This window comes from Phalacrocorax aristotelis, chromosome 7 (assembly GCF_949628215.1).
Source record: "Phalacrocorax aristotelis chromosome 7, bGulAri2.1, whole genome shotgun sequence".
In the NCBI taxonomy this organism is placed as follows: Eukaryota; Metazoa; Chordata; class Aves; order Suliformes; family Phalacrocoracidae; genus Phalacrocorax; species Phalacrocorax aristotelis.
In genome coordinates, this window is record NC_134282.1 from 50,632,689 (window position 1) to 50,658,308 (window position 25,620).

At 42.3% G+C, this 25,620-nt stretch overlaps 1 long non-coding RNA gene across 1 annotated transcript in view; it reads right to left on the reverse strand.

Moving 5' to 3' along the window:
* LOC142060440 (uncharacterized) overlaps nt 1-25,620 on the reverse strand; it is a 148,947-nt gene that overhangs the window by 76,331 nt on the left and 46,996 nt on the right. Inside the window, exons 3-5 of the long non-coding RNA XR_012661749.1 lie at nt 16,055-16,168; nt 12,942-13,009; nt 10,397-10,564 (exon numbers count right to left, since the gene is read on the reverse strand). This is a non-coding gene — a long non-coding RNA (uncharacterized LOC142060440). The remainder of the gene's footprint in view (nt 1-10,396; nt 10,565-12,941; nt 13,010-16,054; nt 16,169-25,620) is intronic.

Sequence of the window (25,620 nt, forward strand, 5' to 3'; positions counted from 1 at the left end):
ATCCCCCAGTAGGCTTGTAAACCAAAAACCAGCAAACAAACCAAGTCAGCCTAAAGCATGGGGTACAAATACAATAACCAAAGGCCCAGTCTAGAGACTTGGAAACTGCAAGAGCTCACATAATCCACTAAGATTTGCCTGTCCTCGACTACATGAAGGCTTTTAGTTATTTCAAGTTTTAACAGGTGAGTTTAAACAACCTGTTTAACATAAAACATAAGGCTAAAACACAGAAGTAAGCTAAACATATTGGCATTCTGGCACCTTATGCTGAATAATTCATACATAAGGTACTGCAGAAAAGAAACATATGGTTTTGGTCCACAGTGACTTTTTAAGCAGAACATTTAAGAACCAACCTCAAATATACATGTCCAGTAAAAACCTTCCTGTGCAGAGTGAAAAAGAGACTATTACAACTGCAGTCTACCTCTATCTTCAATATTTCCCACAGTCAATCCAATTTCCTTGTTTGATTTTGCCCTGAAACAAAACAGGAATGCTTACAACATCTCATCTAAAAGATTTAGGGTGCCACCCCTGTTTCAGCACAACTGGGCTTACCTCATTTTGACACACTAATGGCAGATGCAAATTTGATATATTAGCAGATACAAACTCTTGGGACAAAGGCCTCCCTTCCAAAAGTGAGCACCAGTTGAGGTCCAAACTGTCTACAGAGGAGCTGTCGTACTACGCTCATCAGTGCATCAATCCTCTCCTTGGTTGTTCTGAATACGGTCTCCTACTGAGCACCATATGCGTGTCTGATAGCTGCCATTAAAAATCATCATTGCACACACCAGTCCCTCAAATACAGTCAGTGGAAAATAAACTCAGGATCCCAGCGTGCTAACTGCTGGCAAATGAAGACTTTTAGTACTATACTCAGCCAAAGTACACAGCTACTTTACTCTTGGCTAATGCTGCATCCTTTCTGAGACACCTAAACCTATGTGCAAAGTGACAGCATTGCTGCAGTTACATCTTTAATCACAGCAGTGGTTAAAAGCCAAAAGTAAGCTAAACATATTGGCATTCTGGCACCTTATGCTGAATAATTCGTACATAAAGTGCTGCAGAAAAGAAACATATGTTCTTGGTCCATAGTGTCCTTACTGTAAAATATTTAAGAATTAGCCTTGGATGCATACATTCGGTAGTAGCCCACCGGTGCGGTGTCAGAAAGTCTATCTGTACCTGCATATACTTATTCAGTGTACTGATACAGCATGTATTGTATTCATAGCAAAGATTCCAATCCAGACAGCAAACAAATTGTTCACGTTATTCAAGCATTTTGAACACTTCTTTACAGTGGATGTGGATGGTAACCCACACTTTCTTATGAGCACAACATAAAGCACTGTGCAAAGCTGCTCTTTGTCTACACGCAGCAACAAGGATGTCAAAATTTACAGCCCCTTTATAGCATCCAATCTAACTTGTTTTGCTTTACATTTACATACAAGGCCTTGAATCCCATCTCATTACATCACTGCGATCAGAACCAGGTCCAGCATATCTGGAAACACACCCAGACACATGCACACACAGAAGAAACCTTCTGGCATATCTATGAAGAATAGGCCTTCCAAAAAAACATCCAGTATACAGATGAGCCCTCAAATTAGTAGAGAAAGCATGACGACTTCAGCAGTGGTGGCTGATGAAGAGACACACACATATACACCTCTGCCACCAATCGCGCTGCTAGGGCATTCATCAAATTAAGTACCAAGAGGAACAACACCTCTGATATCTCTTCATTTGGGGCTCCAGTAAATGAGGCACTAGATTAGGCCTGACAGAGGCCTAATGCAGCTTGAGCTTTTCCTGGTGTAATTAATTGGAACTTTGCCAGCTTGACAAATTGGAATGATGAATCTATCTTGTATGAATAGAAAAAAAATGCATAATCAGTCAAAGATTTAGTTAAGACAGCTTCTCTCTGACTCCCTGCCATAGCTAAATCCATTAAGGTGAGGAAACATCACTTTAAGAAAAGGCACGGCTCTCCGTATGTTCAATTTATAACTTTTTGTTCTTGAATTTAATGGAGCAGTCAACCTGGACAGATTTGACTTTGGAGGGGCGAGGAAGGGGGAGGTGGGAAAGGTTGTTTTATTTTTAGCATTCTAATCTTCCCTGCGCCTGGGTTGTCTGGGAAAGAAAATTGTCACTTTTGTTTGAATGTGCATTCCTGGGTTTGGATTTTAAATCTTTGGGGTTGCATGAAGGAATCTAATAAGAGTGCCCCACACACTTTGCCACTGAGATGATTCTCTGATAAAACTTGCTTGTCAAGTTTTTCCTCTACTAACTTGTTTAATTGCTGGTAACATTTAGGCTTTAGAGGATGTGATAGATTGACTGCTCTGCCAGCACTGCTTTTTCCTCTCTAATTACCACCTAGTTGTAAAGGCCCTTTCCTGACACATTTAATGGAGATGCAGAGGGAAAACAGGTTTGCTTACTTTTAAAATATATTTTTATCATTCAGCAGTTATTTTCCACATATTTAATTTAAACCACGTGCTTCCCCCCTTCCTCCATCTCACTTGTTCAGCTGTAAGACCCGAATTTTGAAGAATCAATTAAGCAGCTAATATCCCCATTTTAGAGCTTTACATTTCCTCTTTGAGGCTGTGGGTTGCAAAATCAGTTACTTACATGCTACAGCAGAAATACTTATTGGTTAAGTGAGAGTTGACAATGATGGTTTTCATTTCAAACAATCCAGAAATCCTCCTTGGCTCGCACTTGCGAAAGTGCCAGGCAAATGTTTAGCTGACATAATGCAAATGACTGGCCATAGATTTATTTGACAAACAGTTGAGCCGACGGCCCTATATTGCCCTCACTTGTACCGCACACAACCCCACCGGAGCCAGGAGGATTTTGCTGGCAGAAACAAGAGCAGAATTAAACCCAAACACTGCGGTTCACGCATTGAGCCATTCGCTTTTGGCCACTGGCCAACCTGACAGCCACATTTAAATAAGCCACCTGCTGAGTAGGGAGTTTAAAGAGCTAAGTGCTCAGGAGAGCTTTAGCCGAAAAGTATATTGAACTTATGCAATAAGGCGTGAAGTGAAAGGATTTCAGTGACAAGGAGTACTACAGGCCATATTATGGTCCTGACCTCTTGTTCTAGGGCAGATACTGAATAGTTTTTGGGATCCTCCCCTTCCTTGCCTATGCTACCAAAAATATATGAGACAGAAGCTCCATCCAGAGAACATCATTACATACATGTCCCAAGAAGTGAACTATACACAGCGGATGCTCAAATTTCTTTTTGTTATCTCTAATGATGTTATAGAACAGGAATGCTTATGCAAAACACATTATTTCCTTCTGTTTAGATATTGCTGTGATTTTATTATTCAGAAGAACTGGATTAGCTGTGTCAGAGGCAGCAGTCCTTTCCCAGGAAAGCCATGAGAACCCTCTCTTCCCATGCACTACCTTACCACTAGGCCTTGTCTAAGTCACCTCACAATCCCTTTCAATTTGCTTCTCACTCTTCCTGCCAATTTTAACAAAGATGTCTTTAAGAACCTAGATGCTGAAACAGGACCACACTTTTTCTGCCACTGATCATGTGTGAAAAAAATAACAGCTTCCTGCTATTACCAATCCAGTGACAAAAATTTCCCCAAAGAGAGAGACCGAACAAAGTGACAGAAAGTCCAGCCTGTAACAGCAGATTGCAAAAGTGTTATTTGGCTCTTTCTTAGCCCCAAATTGTTCAAATCAAATCTAACCAAGTTATAGGTGCAAAGACCCCTGGGAGAGAGGCTTACTCAGCGTCAGGCAGGACAGCCTCTCCAGCAGTCAGACTCTTCAACTAGATTGCTTTTCCTTTGAACTTCAGGGGCACACCTGATGCGTTACATCCGCATAGGTAATCCAAATACATATCCACACTCTTCATTTGCACTATTACTGCTTAACTTTTCCTCTTTGCAGTCTTTATTCAGAAAGCCTGGATATGGCCTTCTACCAGTGGAAACTACCAGTTTCTTTTTTATTTCTTTATCCTCAGACTGTCAGACAAATGCCTTCTGACTTGGTGGTGACATGGAGGTTGTCAAGTCAAGTTCAGCAGCGAACTCATAGTCCATTACTCACACAGCTGCCATTCCAGTTTTAACCTCCCCAGCCTGTGTTTAAAACTGAGTATCCCCTTAGCTATGCTGCTAGGAAACACTCTAAGAACTTAATTCAAATAAAAAGGTGTTCTTTTTGGTGCAGAAAAGCTCCTGTTTAGATATAGTACATGAGAATTGAATAATTTTAGTGGCAAAGGACTTGCACCTTTATTCGTTACAGTGTAATATGCCATGGCACCGCTTCTATGCAACGGGCATTTAAGTGTTAACAATTGCCAATTAAAAAGATGTAGGCAAAAGATGTAAGAAATATTACAGAAACATACTTGTTACAGAAGGTCCCGCTCTCCAAAGTGGTTCTCTAAGCATTGTCCAGGAGCGATTTGAACATCAGGTCATGTTTTCTGATCACATCTCAGATCCTGCCCTGACGGCGGGAATGATGCACCCAACGCTCACCGTATCATGCTGTTTGCCAGCTGTGATTTGCCCTTTGCTTAACAGGCAGAACAACAGATATCAGCAGTGGGCTGCTTTACCATAACACAGGCTGTGCTTGTGTTACCTCGCACAGGAGGCTCCGGAGACTACAGAAGCAACCTGTGAGCTATTCGTGTACACACACACACACCCTGCGCAGCACCTCCCTGCAAATCCAGATGCACACCCTGGACCTGCCTTTGCCCTTAGCTGCTTCTTGATCCAATCAGAGAAATACACTAAAACATAAAACCTGCAAAACAGAGGTCCAAGTTTGAAATGTCTCTGTGCCTGGGTGTTCTGCTCCGAAGGATATTTCAGCCTGATAAAACTGGAGAAATTTCAGTTCAAGTTTCAAGTTCAGTTTTTCCCTATCTCAACACTGAACACCCAATCCTTCATGCACATGCACATACCTGTCCCTTGACAGAAGGTTTCCTTTTTACTCTAGAGATTTCAATTCAAGCTTTGAGTTAAATTTTTCTCTATCTCCACATTGAATACCTGATCCCTCTTGCGCGTGTGCACACCTGCCCCTTGTACAGAAGGTTTCTTTTTTTTGTTTGTTTTTCTTAACTATCCTTTCTACACAAGGATGATCAACCCACTCTGTCTCTTCCTAGTCATGTCCCTATTACAGAAGATCCTGTTCCAATAAATGATTAGTACATGCAGAATGCATTAAAATGAATTATAATAGCAACCTGATCCCCAGTGCCTCAGCAGAACCTTTCCATCACAGGTGACAGCTGGTTCCCTTGGGCTTAGCTCTGGAGAGAGAGCACCAGACCTCAAAACTCAATCCGATAACTTTGTATGAACCTAACCCAGTACACAGAGCATGCAGTTATTCCATTGTCTCCGAACCAGGAAAGATATACCTCAAAGGTTATTCAACAAGCTGGTATACACAACTTCATCTCAAATAAATGTAAATGCATTTTTCCATATATTATGTGATTACAGCCTCTATCTGCCTATGGTGCTATGTTTTATTACAGGCCACCAAAAATAATTAGTTGGTGACCCAGAAAACTGATATATAAAATCCTTTTAATCACCAATATGGCTTTCAATTATATAGTGTAAACTTATTAACCTTTTTACTGCTGAGATTTGATTTATGGAATTCCAGCTGCATTAACATTACAGGAGGAGATAGAAAGTGTCTTGTATGACACATTGGGATTAACAACTGATAGCTGGCGTTGCCATCACAGAGTCTCACAGAGCACAGGCAGCATCCTGCAAGTCCCCAGGGGCTCATTTCTATCAGAGCTGCGTGGAAAGTTTGGTCTGTGGAGTGAGACTGTGTAATTCCTGTCACTTCATATACAAACCAGAACACACAGGACAGTTATGGTTTTCAGAAGGAGTAGGGGTTGTGTAAGCACCTGCTGCATTAATAAACAATAAGGGCAAAGACAGAGCTGCATTTCTACCTCTCCTTACTCGCACGGTCAGAAATACTTGTATATTAAATGGAGAATTCTGGTGCACAGGAATCCTTAAGAGTAGCTTTATTTAAACAAAGGTTAAATATGAAGAGAGGGGCTATTTGTGAGGGTGCATTTACAGAAAACAATTTTCAAATATGCTTTTATTTTAACTGGATGGGTATCTCCCCTTTTTAGTTGTAGTGGATTTTTTTTTCCTGCCTGGAAATCAGAAAGCTCCCAGAAACTTATAGATTTGTATAAGAGGGATTGTTTACTTTTTCCTGGTACAGAAACAGCATTTAGTGCTTTGTACAAGGTCTCAGGCGTTCGTGGTCATCTTCTGGGCCAACTTGGTGAGGTTGGCTTTAAACTGAAGAACTCAGGGGACGGGGGCCAAAGTGGCAATGCTAGCACCATCACATCCAGTGGGGGAATAAGGCAACCAGAGCAGTGGCAATGGTGCCTTAACTGCTTCACAAGAATACAATCAGGAGACCAACCACTTCAAGAGTGTGCATAGCTATAGCGGGTCCTCATGCACCCCTCCAGGGAAACCTGTGTGCTCAAGTACCTCTCTGAAATGCCTTTACACCAACGCACGCAGCGTGGGGAATAAACAGAAGGAACTAGAGATCTGCATGCGGTCACAGGGCCATGGTCTCATTGCAGTTACAGAGACATGGTGGGACAGCTCGCATGACTGGAATGCTGTCATGGATGGCTGCGTGCTTTTTAGGAAAGACAGACCAGTGACGTGAGGGAGTTGCTTTTTATGTGAGGGAGCAACTGGAATGTATCGAGCTCTGCCTTGGGATGGAGGAAGAATGAGTCAAGAGCTTATGGGTAAAAATTAAGGGGCAGACAAATATGGGTGACACTGTTGTGGGTGCTTGCTATAGGCCACCTGATCAAGAAGAGGAAGTCGACAAGGCCTTCTACATACAGCTGGAAGTAGCCTCACAATGGCAGGCCCTGGTTCTCATGGTATTTCCCAGATATTTGCTGGAAAAGCAACATGGCAAGGTGTACACAATCCAAGAGGTTCCTGTAGACCATCGAGGATAACTTTTTGACACAGGTGCTAGAGGAGCCAACAAGGTGAGATGTACTGCTGGACCATATACTAACAAAAAAAGAAGGTCTGGTCCAAGGATGTGAGGGTTGGGGTAGCCTTGGCTGCAGTGACCATGAGATGGTGGTGGAGTTCAGGATGGTAGAAGCAGGGCAACAAATAGGATTATAACCCTGCACGGTAGAAGCAGGGCAACAAATAGGATTATAACCCTGGACTTCAGAGAGCTAACTTTGGCCTCTTCATGAAGGAATTTCATGGGTTAGAGCTCCAGAAGGCATGGAGGTCCAAGAGAGCTGGTCAGTATGCAAGGACCACTTCCTCCAAGCTCAACATCAGTGCCTCCCTATGAGAAAGAAGACAAGCAAAGAGCCAGGAGACCCGCATGGATGAGCAAAGAGCTTCTAGAAAGACTCAAATGGAAGAAGGAGGTATGCTGTATGTGGAAAAAGGGACTGGCCACTTGGGAGGAATATAGGAACATTGTCAGGGTATGCAGAAATGCAACAAGGAACACCAAGGCCCACTTGGACTAAATCTGGCAAGGGATGTCAAGGATAACAGGAAGGGCTCCTTCAAATACATCAGTAGTAAAAGAAAGAGTGGGGAAACTGTGGGCCCACTGCTGAATGAGGTGAGTGCCCTGGTGACACAGGATGCAGAGAAGGCAGAGTTATTGAATGCCTTCTTTGCTTCAGTCTTTACTGCTAAGGCTGGCCCTCAGGCATCCCAGCCCCCAGAAGCGAGAGAGAAAATCTGGAGAAAAGAATCCCCTTGACTGAGGAGGATTGGGTTAGAGATCATTTAGGCAAACTGGATCCTCACAAATCCTTTGGCCCCAATAAGATGCACCCACAAGCCACTCTCCATCACCTTTGAAAGGTCATGGAGGACAGCAGAGGTGCCGGAGGACTGGAGGGTAGCCAATGTCACTCCAGTCTTCAAAAAGGGCAAGAAGGAGGACCCGGGAAACTATAGGCCAGTCAGCCTCACCTCCATCCCCAGAAAGGTGATGGAAAAGTTAATTCTGGAGGTCATCTCCAGTCATGTAGAAGAAAAGATTATCAGAAGCAGTCAGCATGGATTCACCAAGGAGAGATCATGCTTGACCAACCTGATAGCCTTCTATGACTGTCTGGGTAGCTGAAGGGAGAGCTGTGGCTGTTGCTTACCTCGACTTCAGCAAGGCATTTGACACTGTCTCCCATAACATCCTCATAGGTAAGCTTAGGAAGGGTGGGTTGGGTGAGTGGACAGTGTGGTGGACAGAGAACTGGCTGAAGGGCAGAACTCAGAGGGTCGTGATCAGTGGTGCAGAGTCTGGCTGGAGGCCTGTCACCAGTGGTGTTCCCCAGGGGTCTGTGCTGGGTCCAGTCCTGTTCAAGGTATTCATCAATGACCTGGTTGAAGGGACAGAGTGTACCCTCAGCAAGTTCGCTGATGATACAAAACTGGGAGGAGCGGCTGATACACCTGAGGAGTGACTGATACACAGCTGAATGGCTGTGCTGACATTCACCAAGACCTGGACAGGTTGGAGAGCTGGGCCGAGGGGAACCTCATGGAATTCAACAAAAGCAAGTGTAAGGTCCCGCACCTGGGAAGGAATGAACAACCCCATGCACCAGTACAGGCCAGGGCTTGACCCACTGGAAAGGAGCACTGCTGAGAAGGACCTGGGAGTGCTGGTGCACAGCAAGTTGACCATGAGCCAGCAACATGCCCTTGTGGCCAAGAAGGCCAACGGTATCCTGGGGTGCATTAAAAGGGGTGTGGCCAGCAGGTCGAGGGAGGTTATCCTCCCCCTCTACTCCACCCTAGTGAGGCCACATCTGGAGTGCTGCATCCAGTTCTGGGCCCCCCAGTTCAGTAAAGGCAACTACCAGAGAGAGTCCAGTGGAGAGCTACCAAGATGATCAGGGGACTGGAGCACCTCTCTTATGAGGAAAGGCTGAGACACCTGGGTTTGTTCGGCCTGGAGAAGAGAAGACTGAGGGGGGATCTTATCAATGCTTATAAATATCTGAAGGGCAGGTGTCAGGAGGATGGGGCCAGATTCTTTTCAGTGGTGCCCAATGACAGGCCAAGGGGCGATGGGCACAAATTGCAACACAGGAAGTTCCACCTGAATATGAGGTAAAACTTCTTTACTTTGAGGGTGACAGAGCAGTGGCACAGGCTGCCCAGAGAGGGTGTGGAGTCTCCTTCTCTGCAAATATTCAAAGCCCACCTGACGCAGTCCTGTGCCCCCTGCTCTGGGTGTGCCTGCTCAAGCAGGGGAGTTGGACAAGATGATCTCCAGAGGTCCCTTCCAACCCCTACCGTTCTGTGATTCTGTGATTCCTGTGGGGCTGTGTTTCTGCAGATAATGCAGAGATCAGCAGGAGAGACAAACAGGCCACAGTGAAGCCCTGCTAATTAAAAAACCAAACCAGTAATCTGACCTAGATGATGCATCAAGATCCAATAAAAGACACAGGCATCCAAAAGGTAAATACTACCGTACCAGACTTGATTGAATCAGCCACGGATGGGAAGGTCTGTATTTCTAGCCCACACATGCCATTTCATTCAAGCCTCAAGAATATACACAGAAATAATGATTCTTGCCATAACTTCCATTCACAGTTCCCCTCCTATTTCTTGGTGGCTCATTATTTGTTGTTAAACAACAATAAAATAGAATAGCAATGTTCTGTAAGATCATTTCTGCTGTGCACACCTAATTACCTCTTTTACAGTCTCAGGAGGACTAAATTAATTAATAGATTTGGGTCAAATTTTGCAAATAAATATCAGTTTTCAACTTTCAAATCTTATTCTTTTTCCATCTTAAAAACCATTTTATAGTTAACCCATTTTTCAGGAATTTTTAACGTGTAAGCATCCCCAAATGACAAAAACCAGCAAGGTGAAATAACCAACAATCCCCACAAACTGAACCAAACCCTCATCATTCACTTAGGTTTTTGTTCTTCAAACTTGAAAAGCTTTGAAAGCCGCAGTGAAGACAGGCTATGTGGGTAGGTGCTTTGATAACCTGTGCAAAAGCCATCGTCTTTATAGAAGGGAAATGCCAATATTTGCTATCATCTTTCTCAGGATTAAGTGTTATTGAATGAGACACAGTTTCCCACACAGGCACTGCCCTGCCTGCAAAACAGGCAGCCTAGTTCCCTTTGAGCAGTCCTCAGGACACTGTTTCTTTTGCAGATATAGATTTGTAATGGTTCACTCCAACCCACGCACTGGGCAAGACCCCCAAATCCTGACTGCCTGGGTCATACCTGGACATCCAGCAGATTTATCCCAAGGTCAGCGCTGACATCTCCTTCTCCACGAGCTGAGATTTCTAGCACAGCAGAATGGCACGTGCTACTGCCATCCAACTCATGCCAGCTCCTCCGAGTGCTAATAAGGCCCGTTACAGAGATAGCAAGATTTTTAAGTGTATTCTGTAAAAGAAAGAAAATAAAAATCAATGGCATGACATAACCCAGTCAGTGCCTTTCTTTGCTCACAAATCTTCATTTGTACAGTTGGGAAAATTATGAACTGTCTGGAAATAATATAGTAAAGGTAGTCAATGACAATTATAACATAAAGACTAATAGAGATGGTGGCATGAATCTGGTATATTCTGTTCTGCTGAAGCCCATTTATAATTTTTAATAAAAACAGTTACACTTTACGATAAGTGGACATCATTTAATGCTCAATTACTATGAAATTCCTTTGGAAATATGTATTAAATGCAGCAGCTCTGTATTTATACCAGGAGGGTTCCTTGAGATTGATGTTATCACAGTGAATACTAGGGGAATGTCAAGTCCAACACCAGTGCATTCAATATTCTTGCCCTCTGGGTCAGGTATCCTTTCCGCCCCCACCCTGACATTTGAGACGAGTCCTTATCTATGTGGAGAGGAGCCACATGAATTATATACGTGCTGCATTTTTTAAAAAAGGAGCTTGCAACACAGGCTGGCAAGGCCTTTAGCAATGATTAACTGAGACATTTTTGAATAACAATACAAAAAGGTACGGTTCCTAAACAGGCAGTTTTCTCTTGAAGGCCAAGAGGTTTCTAAATCCCTACATTTATAAAACAAGTATTATTTCAGATAAAGCAAAAAACCTTTACAGCAAAACTAACTTCAACTTACTGAAGATTTCTTTTAGCAAGAAAAATACCATAATCCTTTGCCTTCTACTTGCAAAAGCTCCTATGCTGTAACACCCCTAACCCTACCTTACCATCAGAATTCACCACTTATATCTGAACCCTCAAACATGCTCAGCACAGGTGCAATTAGTTACCCTGGAAAGCAAAGCAGGATCCCCCTGATTCTCTATAGCTGCCTGCACCTATGCTTTCAGCCACAAATATTAGTGCTGTGATTCAGCCCAGGTCTTTCCCAGCAGGTTGTGGGAGAACATGTTGTCCCAGAGGTATTTGTGAGGAAAAGCAAGAGGATGTTATCAGCAAAGCAGCAAATTGAACCCTAGCAGGGTATGGCTGGACCTTGCTGAAAAAGCCTTAAACCAGAGGCTCCCACATCTTTTTTCAGCTACAACCTCTATTAGCATCTGTTGGTGGCAGAAGCAACAAAAATGGCTGGACTTTGTTTGGGAAATGCAGTTTGGAAGCTGAATCCAGGGCCATCCTTTCTTCCTGGATGTATCAGCAGCCAGGGCTCTTATCTGAATGCAATCCCTAATGTGACTTTGTACACAAAATCTATTGCCTGAGAGCAGTAGTTAACTGACTTCTGTGGGGTGAGGGTGCTGCCCTGCTTGCTTTGCAGTGAAAACTAACAAGATTTGAAAGATGGCAGGTACCAGACACAGGCCACCGGAGTCTTCAGTTTGCAGTACTGCTAGGATCCAATGACAAATTTAAAGGACTACGTCTCTTCCAAGACAATAAATACTATCAATAGCTACTTAGGAGTTGGGGAAAAAGAAACAGCAATTGGAAGAAGGGGGCATCCTAAGTGCTCCACTAGAACTAACGTGGTTCCATTTAATCTTAGATCATATTTTGCATCCTTTGCTGGAACACTATTTATCCCAGACCTCCAGGCAGCTTAGACACCTGGCATAATAGCCCATTAATTACTTCAGCATGGGAAATAAATTTTAATATCTTTCTCTCTGATGCTCATTACTAGACACTTCACGCATTCCCAAATACACATCAATGGTTCATCCTTCTTCCTTTCAGATATAACAGGCTTTACTTTACGGTTTGACTTCAGTCAACATCTCCCTCAACTCTGGGTGGCCTGTGATAATGTTTATACCCTCATCCAGGGTCACCAGTTCATTTAGGAACTCAGGACAAGGTATTTATATTTTGCTGCTCTCGTCTTCTCATTCTGTTAAAGGTGATTACAACATCAAGTTTTGTCCAGTGTTTCAGTATCTGAAGATGAAAGGTGGTATGAGTTATAATGGTAGCAGGTCAGCACATTTAATAAGCATCCATCTGTAAACAAGTCCGTTAAAATATTGCAGCAGTGTGAAAGGAAGCTGCCTCCTAATTGGGTAGAGTGAAAAGCCATAGGGTTTATAAATTTAATGTGTGGGTGATCTGTCTTGCCAAAAAAGAGGAGGTTCGTTATATGAAGGACACATTATCCTTTCCTCTTCCTATGATTCAGCATGGTAAGTAGTCATTCCTAATTGGCTTACAGCTTAGTATGAAATATTAGGATGCCACACAATGTGATGACACAGCTGGATTCCTAAGGGAAGCCAAAGAGTGATCTGAGAACAGAAGAGGGACAAGAGCAGATGCAGGTCTGAAAAAAAATAGTTGTAACTTACAGAGTAGCATGTCATTCTTTATCCTCCTCCTCCTGTGTACAGCACGCTGTGTACAGCATACCGCTCTCCTGGTAGAAAGGCAAGAGACCTGTCATTTCAGAGTTGCTAAATAAAACGTGGGGAAAAAATGTGATTGCTGGGAGTACTGAAACAGGAAGAGGCAAGCAGGCTGAATAAATCCGGGCAATAGCTGCCTCGTCATGAAAAATACACTGCACAAATTTCACCTCTCTTTGTGTGTCAAATGATTATTTCCTCAAATTTATTCTTAACTGGAAAGTATTTGCCAAATTACCTATTCAAACAGTCTGTGGGTCGCTCACAGAAGTTCAGCAGTCAGGGGACAAGCCGTTTGAGTGGGCACCCAGGTCGTATGCCAGGGGCTTGTTTCCTGGTCCTAGCCTTGATTCAGGAAGGTAATTAAACAGCTGTCCCCCTGAAGTCAATAGGGCTATTCACACACACTTAAGTGCTGCTGATGCCAGGCTGAGGGGAATAGACTTCTCAGGGGGAGATTTCTGCTGCAAATACTAGTGCTAATTCAAAATTCACTTTCTACATAGTCCTTCTCCTGCAGTCAGCTGAAATTAGCTATATCCACTGTTGTGCTTGCCAGGAAACTTGATAGAATATTGCCCAAAGTGAACATAAAGGAGAAATAAACACAGCAGAAATTAATAACAGGAGTTCAGAGCAGTAGGTTGCAGAGGATGTGTTATAAATTTCATCCAGCTGTAATGCAAACTCTGCCAAATGATTGGGAACATCTCTCTTTTTATATCGCTGTTTCACTACATATTAATAGCAACCAGTTACTGATGCGGGACTAAAATATTAATGATATGGTCATAAACCTGAATCGGTGCCTAACTTGGCAGAACAATGTAGGGCAACTTTTCAATCACATGTGAGCAAAACCAGTTTTCAGAAACCATTTTGCTACTGTGAGACCATGTGAGCAGAAGTAATTGCATGGCTATTTTAGGCACAAAAATTGCTAGTCTTCCTTGGAAAATCAACAGCCCTGTTGAGGTGTACAGTATGGGTGCCCAGATAGTTATGCAAGGCTCAGAGAATCTCAAACCAGGCAGAAACAAAGTTCATGCAATTAATTAGTAAGATTTCATCTGTGATTTCATCTGCAGCTGGTATGACTGACTTTTATATGTACATTAGAGACAATAGCCTAAAGCCCCTGGGGACGGATTGTTTCAGCAGGATTTAGCTCTTTGTTCTGGACTGAGCTGGAATATGCTCACCAAGGCAAGAAATCCAAGGCAAAACCCAGAGCTTTTGCACCTGCCCGATATAAAAGCAGGTGAATTTATCAACTCTACACTGTATCATCCATGACTACAACAGAAATTTGGGGGTGTTAAAAGGATTTAAAAGCCAGAGACTTCTTTTGCGCCTTTTATATTTTCCAGTCTGCTACCCAAGCCATCCTACTTAGGACAACCAGGGGCAGCTGCCAGCTAAACAAGGCAGCCTTTGGGATGCTTGATTGGATCTGTAAAAGAGAAGGATGTCTTGAAGTCTCCTTGCTTCTAAATTTAGCTACACTCCAGTAGAACATGGCTGGTCCATTTTGTTTTTCACATTTGTCCCTTCCTATGAAGATGGGGCCATATATCTAAGCTCCTTTCAAACACCTTTAATTGAAGCTACAAATTAAGGCAAGTAAGGACAGGCACAGAAGGATTCCGTGTACCCTGCACAATTCCTAACAGGCACTAGCACCCCAGAAAAAGCTGGGATACTAAGAGAACATTTTATTTCTACATTTCCACAGTATCCAGCTAATGGCTCACGCTCATAGCTAGCATCACTCCCCCCCACCCCCCAATAGGATCCGAAAATGGTACTGGAGGAAACTCATATATAGTCAAAGTTTATGTAGGTGTATCAATAGTAAACCAAGATCTTTGCTTTAAAGGTCTTTCACTGCTTCTTCTCTGAGTCATTGGTGCACAAATAAGCTGACTTTGGTCATGACTAACGGAGTTTTCAGTTTAGAACTGCAGAGAATGGCACGAAATTGATTATGTCACAAAAAAGAAGGGTCCTTTTCTTCTAGTTTTCTATTGCAGTCACATAAATGAGACCCAAAATACCACTGAGATATCAATTAACATTGTTAGCACCTGGGAGGCAGGTCCAATCACTGTGACAATTACTTTATTATTTGCAGACCAGAGTCGCTGCAGTCACTTACAGCAATGATAATCTTTCTTCATTATATCTGCAAGCAGATGCCATCTAGGTGTGACTGACAATCATCCCTTTCAGAGTAAGTGATCATAGGGTTTCTATTGCTCTCACATCCATTAGCTCCTTGTTTATTAATGACACAGCTGAAATTTTAGTGTTGCTACTGCTCAGGTGGGAGACAGCAAACATTTACTTGATTGACACCTGTCATTAGGAAAGTTTCTCCTACAACTCAAGTGGTAAATAACAGAGTCTTACTGCAAGTCAAGTTGCCAAACAAAGAAATTTTTTTTTTGCTTACGAGTTACCAGAGCCAGAGAAAAATTGCCCATGTTATGAAACTTGTTCTAGCAAGTCACTGGAAATGCATTGAGCAGCATGAGAACCAATGGCGGTCATTCATTTCTGGTCTCAGACAACCAGCTTTTCAGTTCCTAACAGAGTGAATGGCAAATGCAGTATTTCAGGGCTCCTTCACATACCAAAGCAATCAGTGTTTGTGAAACACCAGGAAGACAATTATACCTCCAAACATACTTCCTTCTTATACTACTTACTCCTTGGACAAAGTCAGCTGGTCAGCTCAGGTCCAGTTCATCTCTTAGATCCTCTCTCTCTCTCCCCCATATGTGACAAAGACCAATGGAGGACAGCGAGGAGAAAGATGAGATCCTCTAAGATTCTCTCCCCTGCGTTGCACAAGGTGCACGTGACTATAGATGGGTCTGCAGAGGCTACAGGGCCTGCAGAGGTGCCATGATAAACCTGCATCTTAAAACTGTACAGACCAGCTCCCACAACATCTCCCACATCTGAAGCCTACTCTAAAAAACAGAAAAAATCGTCCCTTGGAAGAAGACAAGTCAAACATAACCCGTTCCTTTATTCTTTTTCTCTCTTACCATGCTTTACAGATGATTGTTTCATCTCATTCTTCTGTTTCCAAGAAAGACCTTTCTAAATCCTCAGGCAATATTCAGAGCAGGCAGATTTTTCTTTGAGTGTTCAAGGCTGACCTGATCAATTAAAAAAAAAGGTTACAGTACATTTTAAACCAAATACCCCATAGTATAAAATCTCAGAGGTCATTCTATGAGAAAAATAACTTTTGTTAGCAAGTAAATGCAAAGAAACGATAACCAATTCAGCACAACCCCCTTTCTCATGTATCCTATGGGATTTTCTGTACTGTTCTCTCTGTTTGAAGGGTTTAAAATGCAAGGGTAAGGCTGCTGAAGTCCTGGACATGTGAATTCTGTTCTCTGGCTGGAAACTAAGTGCCACGGATCACACAAAATTCTTCCCAGCTGTTTTGCCTGCCCACATTTTTCTCCTTTTTCACTCATGAAAACTATGAATTCTCTCCAGCCACAGATTTTCTCCCAGCATGTGATGCACCGCAGGGCCCCACAATGTTATCCGAGGCTGTTTGGGCCCAGCTGCAACGTAAACAGTCTTCACCACTGGGGCTCCCTTACAGGATTTAGAGTCTCTCTTTGCAACAGCAAATTTCCAGTGAAGTACAACCACTTCCTCAAGGTGTCTGTTCCCTAAGGCCTCAGGAATCAGAGCTGACATAACGTGAAATTTGCCTCCCCCTTTACCAACCCTGGCTAAATAAACTCATCTTCTGTACAGTAGGACACACTTCATTTTCCTGTCCTTCATTTCCTTCTCCCCCTTGTTGATTCCAAAAGGAGACCACATAGACCAACCATCACAGCCAATTTGATTTCCAATTTTCTGGGTAGCTTTGCAATCACACTCCATTTGTCATCTGAATGCAGTATCGAATTTGCAGCCTGGGTGTGAATGACTTCTGGAATTATCTCCCTTGGACAAGACACCAAAGCAATTCAAAAGCAAGTAAACAGAATGCAGAAATACCCCTGAATAGGATTATGTCAGGTTTCTAAATCCTAATCCTGTTACTTCAGCAGCTATCCATTTCTCTTTTCCTTCTTCCCTTCCGGCTAATATTTTCCTACCCAGAACTCAGTTCAGCATCACCACAACAATCAAATATATTCTGCAAAGTTACTAGGTATATACAAACATTTAGAGCTTGGCAAGCTGTGTTGTAACACCAAACTATGTTCTTGACAACCACTGACCCTAAAAGCTGATGTGATCAAACACATCCCCCCACGAAAGAAAAAGACTGTAATCAGTTTTACCATTTTAAGGAAAATAAATCCTAATCCTTTGCTGTTCTGTGGTATTCCTCTAATTGCTGTTTCCTTACACATTCAAACATCTACAATTTGATTCCGTTGTTTGAACGTCACTTGGAATCAAATCAGTGTTGCAGATACGACGTCTTTGAACCTTTTAGTCCAGCTGTGAACTTTGGGCTTAATCCTTTAGGGCACCCTTGTCTAGCAAGCTTTAATGTATATTAAATTTTCTAAAAGGAGAGCGAAAGTGGTCAAAGCAAGATAGTGCAAGATTCTGTGTTTCATAAATTAATAAGCATCACCAACTGCATTGCTTGACCCTTTAAACTCTGTGAAATTAATATAAGTAGACAACCAAAGTGCACTTGGCCCCTGAAGAGCCTTGGAAGTTCACTTAAGCAATCCAAGTTTCCTTAAAGTTTTATAAGCCAGCTTTTAAAGCAGGTCCTTTGTACTTATTACTGGTGACAGTGAGCATTACAATAGCCAATGAACCTTTGCTGACTTCCGACCCCAATACGGTAGAGCACAGTTATCAAGGGAAATATCAGAATCAAAGCTTGTATATTACATTGAGGTCCTGACTCTTGAAAAAGCCCCCCATAGACTCTTCAGAGTATGTCAGTGAAATAAACAGCTAATATTCTCAGGGATCTACTTATGATGTACGGATATTATTGTTTACTTAAGCACTTTTGGCATAGTAACATGCACCCCCCCAATAAAACCTGAAGCCTCTTATGAAGAAAGCTGTGGCACCTTCAGTTCCCTTGCAAGAAGACAATATTTTAAGATCTTTTATTTAGCCCAGAAAAACACTCCACTTGGTGGTGGTGAGTCAAGCAACACTAAGTCTTAACCGATTAATGGATTTAAATTATTAAATGGCATTAGGTAGGCATGGTGAGGAATATACCGTCTTCTCTTATCCCTCCGTGCAGGATGAGACTGCCCTGAACAACGAGGAAAATGTGTATCCACACCTACTGCGTTTTGGCATTAATCTTGCAGTCACTTGTAATACTTGAGTTAGCATCCTGGAGAAATAAGATATCTCACCCTTGCCAGCTGATTATATTTTTCATAATGTAAAAGGTTCTTGCTGAATTATTCAGGTGTTTTTCCCACTGCTTAAAAAAAAAAAAAAAAGAGACAGAAAAGCTAAGGCAGCCAGGTATCTAGGAATGAACAGGATGGCAGGCAGTGGTGCCCAGTATTAGTAACTATTATTGGACCGTAAAGCCTGATTCATTATGTTGTTTCAGCTAAACTTTTAAAAAGGACAAGCAGAATTCAAAAAAAAACAGACAGGTGATGAGAAATGGCAAGATTATCTGCTGAAGGGCATCAAACTCCCATACACGCCATAGTGTGTATCGCCCCCCAAGCAGTGAAGTCGGGGAGGGCATGTGTTATCTGTTCTCTCAACCTGTTTAAAACATTTGGGTGAAGCTCTGGGGGATATTTAATGATACTGGTTTCCATTTGTTCATCTCATTTGTCTGCCTAGATCTGAACACGGACCGACCGAGACAGCAATATCACGGCATGGAAAAAAAAAGTACATAAACATATATACACATTTTATACATATATCATACATAAGAAATTAAACCCAAATTATTATACCGTACATAAGAAAATAAACCCGACTAGAAAGCAGAATTCCACTATCAGGAAATAATTGATGAAATTTCTTACCAGAAACACAGATAACAAGAAGCAGCTGGAAAAATGAGGTACTTTCAAGGAATGTGGCTCACAGCTTCCACGCAAAAAGAATGTTAACAGGGACAGTCTGGTGACAGGGTTGCAATCCCTGCCAGGCAGATGTCTACTCTAAGAACAGTGAAGTTCATTTAGCAACTCCGTGATTAAATTGGACCATAAATGAACCTTGAAATACTTTGGGTCTATTCTGACACATGTTGCTCCAATTCAGATTTTTTGTGAGAGCAACCAAGCAGTGACTGTTGAAGATGGAATGACCTGAATTGATCATTATCGATAATACAGCTAATTTGAATTTACCTATATACAGATATATACATATAGATACCTATAGCCATCTGCAGTGGTATTAGTGGTTTAATTGCATGGACCAATACTGAAGGAAACAAAAGTCTATTCAAATAAATCCCATGCGCTTACTGGCCACATAGTCTAAGGGGCCACCCTAGAGCAGCATAAGCAAACAGATAAGAAAATTGTTGACAGGAAAGAAAACAATTTCTACATGCAGGACTCCTTCATTTGAAAACCAGTCACTCATGGGACTGCTGGTTGCTGCCTTTTCTCAGAGCTATCAGTCTTCTTGCTTGCAAGCGGATCACCAGCTGGTGTCAGGAGGAAATGTCCACAAGGAATAGAATAGGGCATTTTTTAAGGGAGGTGACAAAAGAGGAAGGAAGGAAAGCCAACTTTGTAAATGCCAAATCTTCAACACCGACTTGAGAAGGTGGCTCTGGTAAATGCCCATTTAGCACTGGTAAAACAGGCTCTGCATAAGAATGCTAGCTCCTCACTAGCTCCCTTCTAGAGAAAACCATCTGTGTAACTCTATCTGGAGTGGGAGCGAGACAGATCTCTCCCAACTATGAAAGCTGCTTTCCTTACTCAGAACAGTTGAGCACTGGAGAACCTACAGGAGCTTGGAGACGGGATATTAATTTGTTTTCCACCTTTCCCCGGGAGATTTCCAGGCTTACAGAGCTGATGAATGAGCACTGTCTACCCAGCTCCCATATTCCTTCAGGCCTGTGACACATCTTTGTTTCTTGTTTCCTTGGATCAGAAAAGTTTGCTGGGTCTGGGGGAGTCTCAGAACTGCCATCCAAGTCACTAAGGTCTTCTGCAGACCACGTTTCATTAGCCAGCTGGAAAAGAAAAGCCCCTTTTATCAAGTCCCCTGGGGCTAAGCCATATTGAAAATAATTTGTTCTTAGCACTTTCAGAGGCAGGGTTTCAAATGATGAATGAAGAATATTCTCTGTCACAGGGTTTTCTTTATTTTTCAAGTCCTTAGAGTGAGTTTGTGATCTTTGAAACTCTGGTACTAAAAGCGCTGTCATTTTCTACAGAACTTGCCCCTGTTTCCTTATGCAGAAGGCTGGCTGTGTCTTGCAAAAGAAAAGTACAGATTCATTTGTTAGCCTGGAACTATATGGTTAGAGCATTTCCATAACGAAGATAATTAACTTGGGGTGAAGATGTACATTTTCTTTCTTCCTTTGGACAGTATCTAGTACCAAATGCTGCAACCCTGACGGTTCATGAACGCTGCTGCCATACAAATGGCTTTTATAATAATGGGAATAGCCAGGGTATGTCTAACTTCATGGTCTGGTTTTCTGTTTTGTTTTAGTTTGATGATACATTTTGTCTTTGAAGTGTCTGGGGATTTTTACCTTTTTTAAATTTTGGGATGTTGTTTCTTCTCTCAATTTTAGTAAATTTTCAACTGTTTTTAGTTGCTCCTTAGGAAGAACAGAATCAGGCTCTGAAATGTAATTAAAATTCTTATGGTTTCCAGTTCTTGGGCTAATTTTTTTAAGTAAAAAAAAAAATTAAAATGGAAACATGAAAATAGGTTTTGATCAAGTGCTCAGAAAATTGCAGCACCTAAAAAATGCCAGCATGTTATTAACAGCATCAGAGTTTTCAAAATCTTCAGCAGAAGCCCGTACAATTTTTATGAAACAACAGACCCTTTTCTGACTATTTTATCAGTGAAGCTTATAAAAGAAAAATCTAACAGACAATGTGTACAGAAAATGCTGTAGTGAGACTAACAATTAAAACCACAAATGGTGTACTTGGATCGGAAAATTCCATTTCCACAGTAAGTGAATATTAATTTCAAGGATACAACTTAGTAACTAAAAACAGTGTTAAATGTATCGGCTCCTGTACATTACATTGTAGAAACAAGTTCTAATGTGAACAAATCCTGCTGGTCCAGTCCCACGAAGACAGCCACACACATAACTCCTATTGATTTCCCTGCAATCATTTACTTGAGGATGTAAGCATGATTTTCTTGTTTGGGGTTCGCTCAGATACCTCTGTGCAGCACTTCCTTGCGAGGCAGAGATATACTTCGGTCCTTCCAGCCCACCAGCTATTGAGATCATGGGTGTTTTAGGGTTAACAACTCACCTGTGATGGCCCTGGTTCTGGGGTCCCACCTTCCTGCCCCACAGCCAGAGGAAGCCACGCTCCATCTCCTCTACTTACCAATGAAGATCATCTTCACTTCCAGCCTTCTGCCTCCAGAGGGGCCAAAAGGGGAAATCCTGCCTAATCAGCTGTGACCACAATGAAAAGCAATGGCTATCTTCCACTCCTGGCCAGAAAAGTGGCTCTCTTCATGCAACTGTCCGCTTTGGTTTGGGTTTACATCTGCCTGAGGGAATGCAGTGTGACTTCAGCTTCCCTGCGTGTGGGGTGGAAATGACCTGGGGGTAACCCAGGTGATTCTTTTCCAGCAGGTAAGGGAAGGTTTAAAATGGGAAAAAAAAATGGGATTGGGCCTTAACATGTCCCTAACTATTGACATTAAAGCAGAAGAGACACACAGGCAACATTGCTGAGGGGCTAAAACTTCAACCACTAGACAAAGGTCTGGTATCAGCTATAAGCTCTGCCAAATAACTTCTAATTAATCCAATTCTGCCCAGGTGGGCATTCACCCCAGCGCTCCATTTGGGCTACTGACACTGTAGCAAATTCAAAGACTGAGTTAGCCCCCGAAAGAAACCCCTCCTACACAGACCAAACACACTCTACATCCCCCGGAAAAGAAGGAGACCTTTCCACAGCTCCAGAAATATTCATTTGACAGTTTCTCCTTCCTTGGCTACAGCTCTAGTAATTGATCTGCTCTATTATTTTTCCCCGTTCTTTCTCTCTTACATTTAAATATGTCCTTCATATTTCTGGAGCTTTTTTTCCCCCCAGTCTGTATCTCCACTGTTACATTATTTTTTATCTCTCTCCTCTATTCTTCAAGTGTGAAAAGGGTGCTCTGTTCTCTAATATTCATTTTTCTTTTTTTATTCTCCAAGTACTTTCTTTTCCATCTGTAACAGCCCCTAATATGCACCTCTATTCGATTTTACTTACCCAGCTTGAAACCCTCTCATTCTAATTACCTTTTCAGTTTTCTTCTATTTCTCCCTTGAGATGTCTCAATTAGTGTACTTTTTCTTACTGGCTGTCACCTCTGAGCTACAAGGTGGGTCTAACTCCAACTTAAACCATGCAGAAAATAAATGAGGAGCCGTTCTTGGCGGCCCTGCTGAAGGTGGTGTTACTTTACAAACTAGTGCACCTTTAATAGATGATAAATGGGCAGAAAAGTGGCCTTGTTAATGCAGCAGCCCTTGATTTGGTTGCCATGCCGTGTCCTTTCATTACTCAAAGATACAGGAAAGGCAACCTATGCTAAGTCCTGGGTGATGTACTTCCATACAAAGAGAGTGAGTAGAGGCTAATTAACATAGTTCTGGTCAAAGCCTGAAATTAACTCTTGTCTTTAAAGACCAAAGCTAAGAATATCATTTGTCTTGCCCATAATTATGTTTAGAGGTAATTATGGTAGCAGAATAACAGCAAGCAAAATGAGTCTAGAAGTGTTTTTTTCTGCCCTTTCTGTCTGTAGCAGAACTCTAAATCCTATTTCTGTCAAAGAGAACTGGATAAAAATGCAGGTGACATCCAAAGTACTTTTCTTTGATTAAAATTGGCATCGTCATATTGAAGTTCACACAGAGCTTTCAGAACCTGAGGAGTAAATTCTCTCTCTACATGCTCCCATATAATGGGAAAAAGGGCTCCCTCCCCACTGCAGCCTGTACGGTGCGGCCAAGGGGAGATGTGTGCCCAGCTGATTAAAGTGCCAGGCTTGGACCAGAGAACCATATCCACAGGAACCTGTCCTGCCATGTACACTCATCCCAGGTCACCTCAAATGACCCGGGATGGCACAGAGAGCGGCCCTTGCCATGTATGAGCACAGCATTACCTCAAAATTAAAGCGCTTGCTTCCTGGGGTAATTAATTTGTTGTGCATCCAGCTTTCAAACTCATTCGTTCCGAGCCAGGATAGCTATCCGTGTGTTCTGCAGAACAGCTATACAGATACTTGAACCCACTTATTTAAAAAATAATTTAAAAATATATATTATTGTTGTTGTTATTGCTGCTATTATTGAAGTCCCAATGGCATATACTGCTGTCACCATTCAGTTGTCCTGAGATCCATCTACCTGCAGTGCCTGTTTCACCACCATCACTGAAATTTATGAGCACATCAGCCATTAGTGGGTTGGAGGATGTATCTGTGAGGTATGGTAGTGTTCATCTAAAGATTTCAAACTAAACTTTTCTAAAGTTGGTATATATTTGGATCAAAGCTTGACACTGAAGCTAAACTCCTCCCAAGGTTTTATGACTCAAAGAAATTTCAAATACCTGATATACCTAGATCGATCTATCTATCTATATACACTCAGTCTTCCAGTTATTGCATTTACCTAGGTTGGCAAAAGCATTAAGATTTCTACTGCACTGAGCCTGAAGGTGTCCATGCAATATAAAATGCATATATACTAGACACACTGGTGTTTCTAAGATATGCATTATTGGATCAGCTCCTGGCAAACGCCAAGTCTGTAACACAAATATATGCAGCGCATATTCACTTGGTCCAAATTTGTCTGTTTCTGAAATTATTACACTTTACAGTGTAAATCCAGTGATTTCACCCATGGGCCCATAATGTCATTTTTGGCACAAGTACAAAGATATAGCCATGATTTCGCTGAGAGGGTGATACTGCATAAAACATGTTATAGCAACTCTTTTGAAGTACTGGAGGAGAAAAGATCACCTGTGCACACTTTTCTAATGCTTCTAATGGAACCACCTCTGCCATTTTTATTAGTATCCTTCCTGGCAAGCAGGGAGTCAGGGTAAAAGTTCCTCTGAAGGCATTGTCCCTAGGAGTCCCAAAGGTGTTCTCTCACCATGCCCCAGACAGATCTTAGTCAGTCTTCAGAGACCACCTCAACTGGAGTACCAATTTAAGCACCACAGGATATAGGAGATCTGCTTCAAAAAAAAGCCCAAAACCACAGCCTCCTTTTGAAAGACTCACTGTGCTACCAAAGGTGAATTCCAAAAGCCCATATATCCCTGGAACTGTGGAAACTTTCCAGAACTCCAGAAAACTTCCTGAAAGTACAGTTCCTGTCCTCAAAAGTTTATCTGGTTTTTTCCCAACTGTATCAGTTATCTAATAAAAGTTATCCCTTCTCCCTGTGGATGTTGCCTCGCATACCTCTTCAGACCCTCACAGCTATTGCATTACTACTACTGCCTTTACAAGTGGTGAAAATATCTTTACGATGGCATCTGCCAGTATCACCTGACAGATACAACCACCAAAGCCCATCTGGAAAACCTGCCTCTTCCCATAATATTTTTGCACCCTTTTCTTGCAAAATTTTGTAATGATTCATTTAAACACAAAAAAGCTTCTGAGTTATACGTTACTGTGACATCTGTTACATTCAAACTCTCTTCGGGGTCCTGTTAATTGAGTTTCATCTGTAACTAGGTGGAACTCTAGAGCTGCAAACCCCGCAAAGTGGCTATTTATTGGACCTTTACTGATGTTACAGGGTACGTCTCTCAATTCATAAGAGCAAAGACACTTTTCTGCAGCACACGCAGCCTAGCTCGTACTCCTGGGGCAAGTGCAGAGCGTGCAGAGTACAAAACAGAAAACCATATTGTGACTGAAGTGATCTACAGGCAGCAAACAATAATCCTGGAACTAAGCCACATTCTGCCTCTCACTGGCACAGCACAGAACTGGCAGAACCAAAGATGTGATCTGAAAATAGAGTTCATAGCTAGCTGTCAGTCATCAAGGGCACGTGTGACACTCTTCTGACCTGCAACCGTTCTATGCCACACCAGGAGCTGGATCCCGCGGGACCACTGCTGGGAGATGCCCATGTCAGTAAGCCCACGTGGCCCAAACCACCACCACGAGGTTCACCACTGTTTAGCCATGTTAGCCCAGGACTGGCAAGCAGTATTTCTTTGCCTAGGTAATGCTGCATCAGGCTCTGAGATGGCTTGCATCTAGCTGCTGAAGTATTTCTTCCCCATCTTATTGCCCTGAGGTTTGGTGTGGCTGGACCCACCAGTCAGTATTGATGTGTCACAGAGAAGCTTGTTCTACAATCTCACCATGCTCAATCTCACTCTTTCACTGCAAA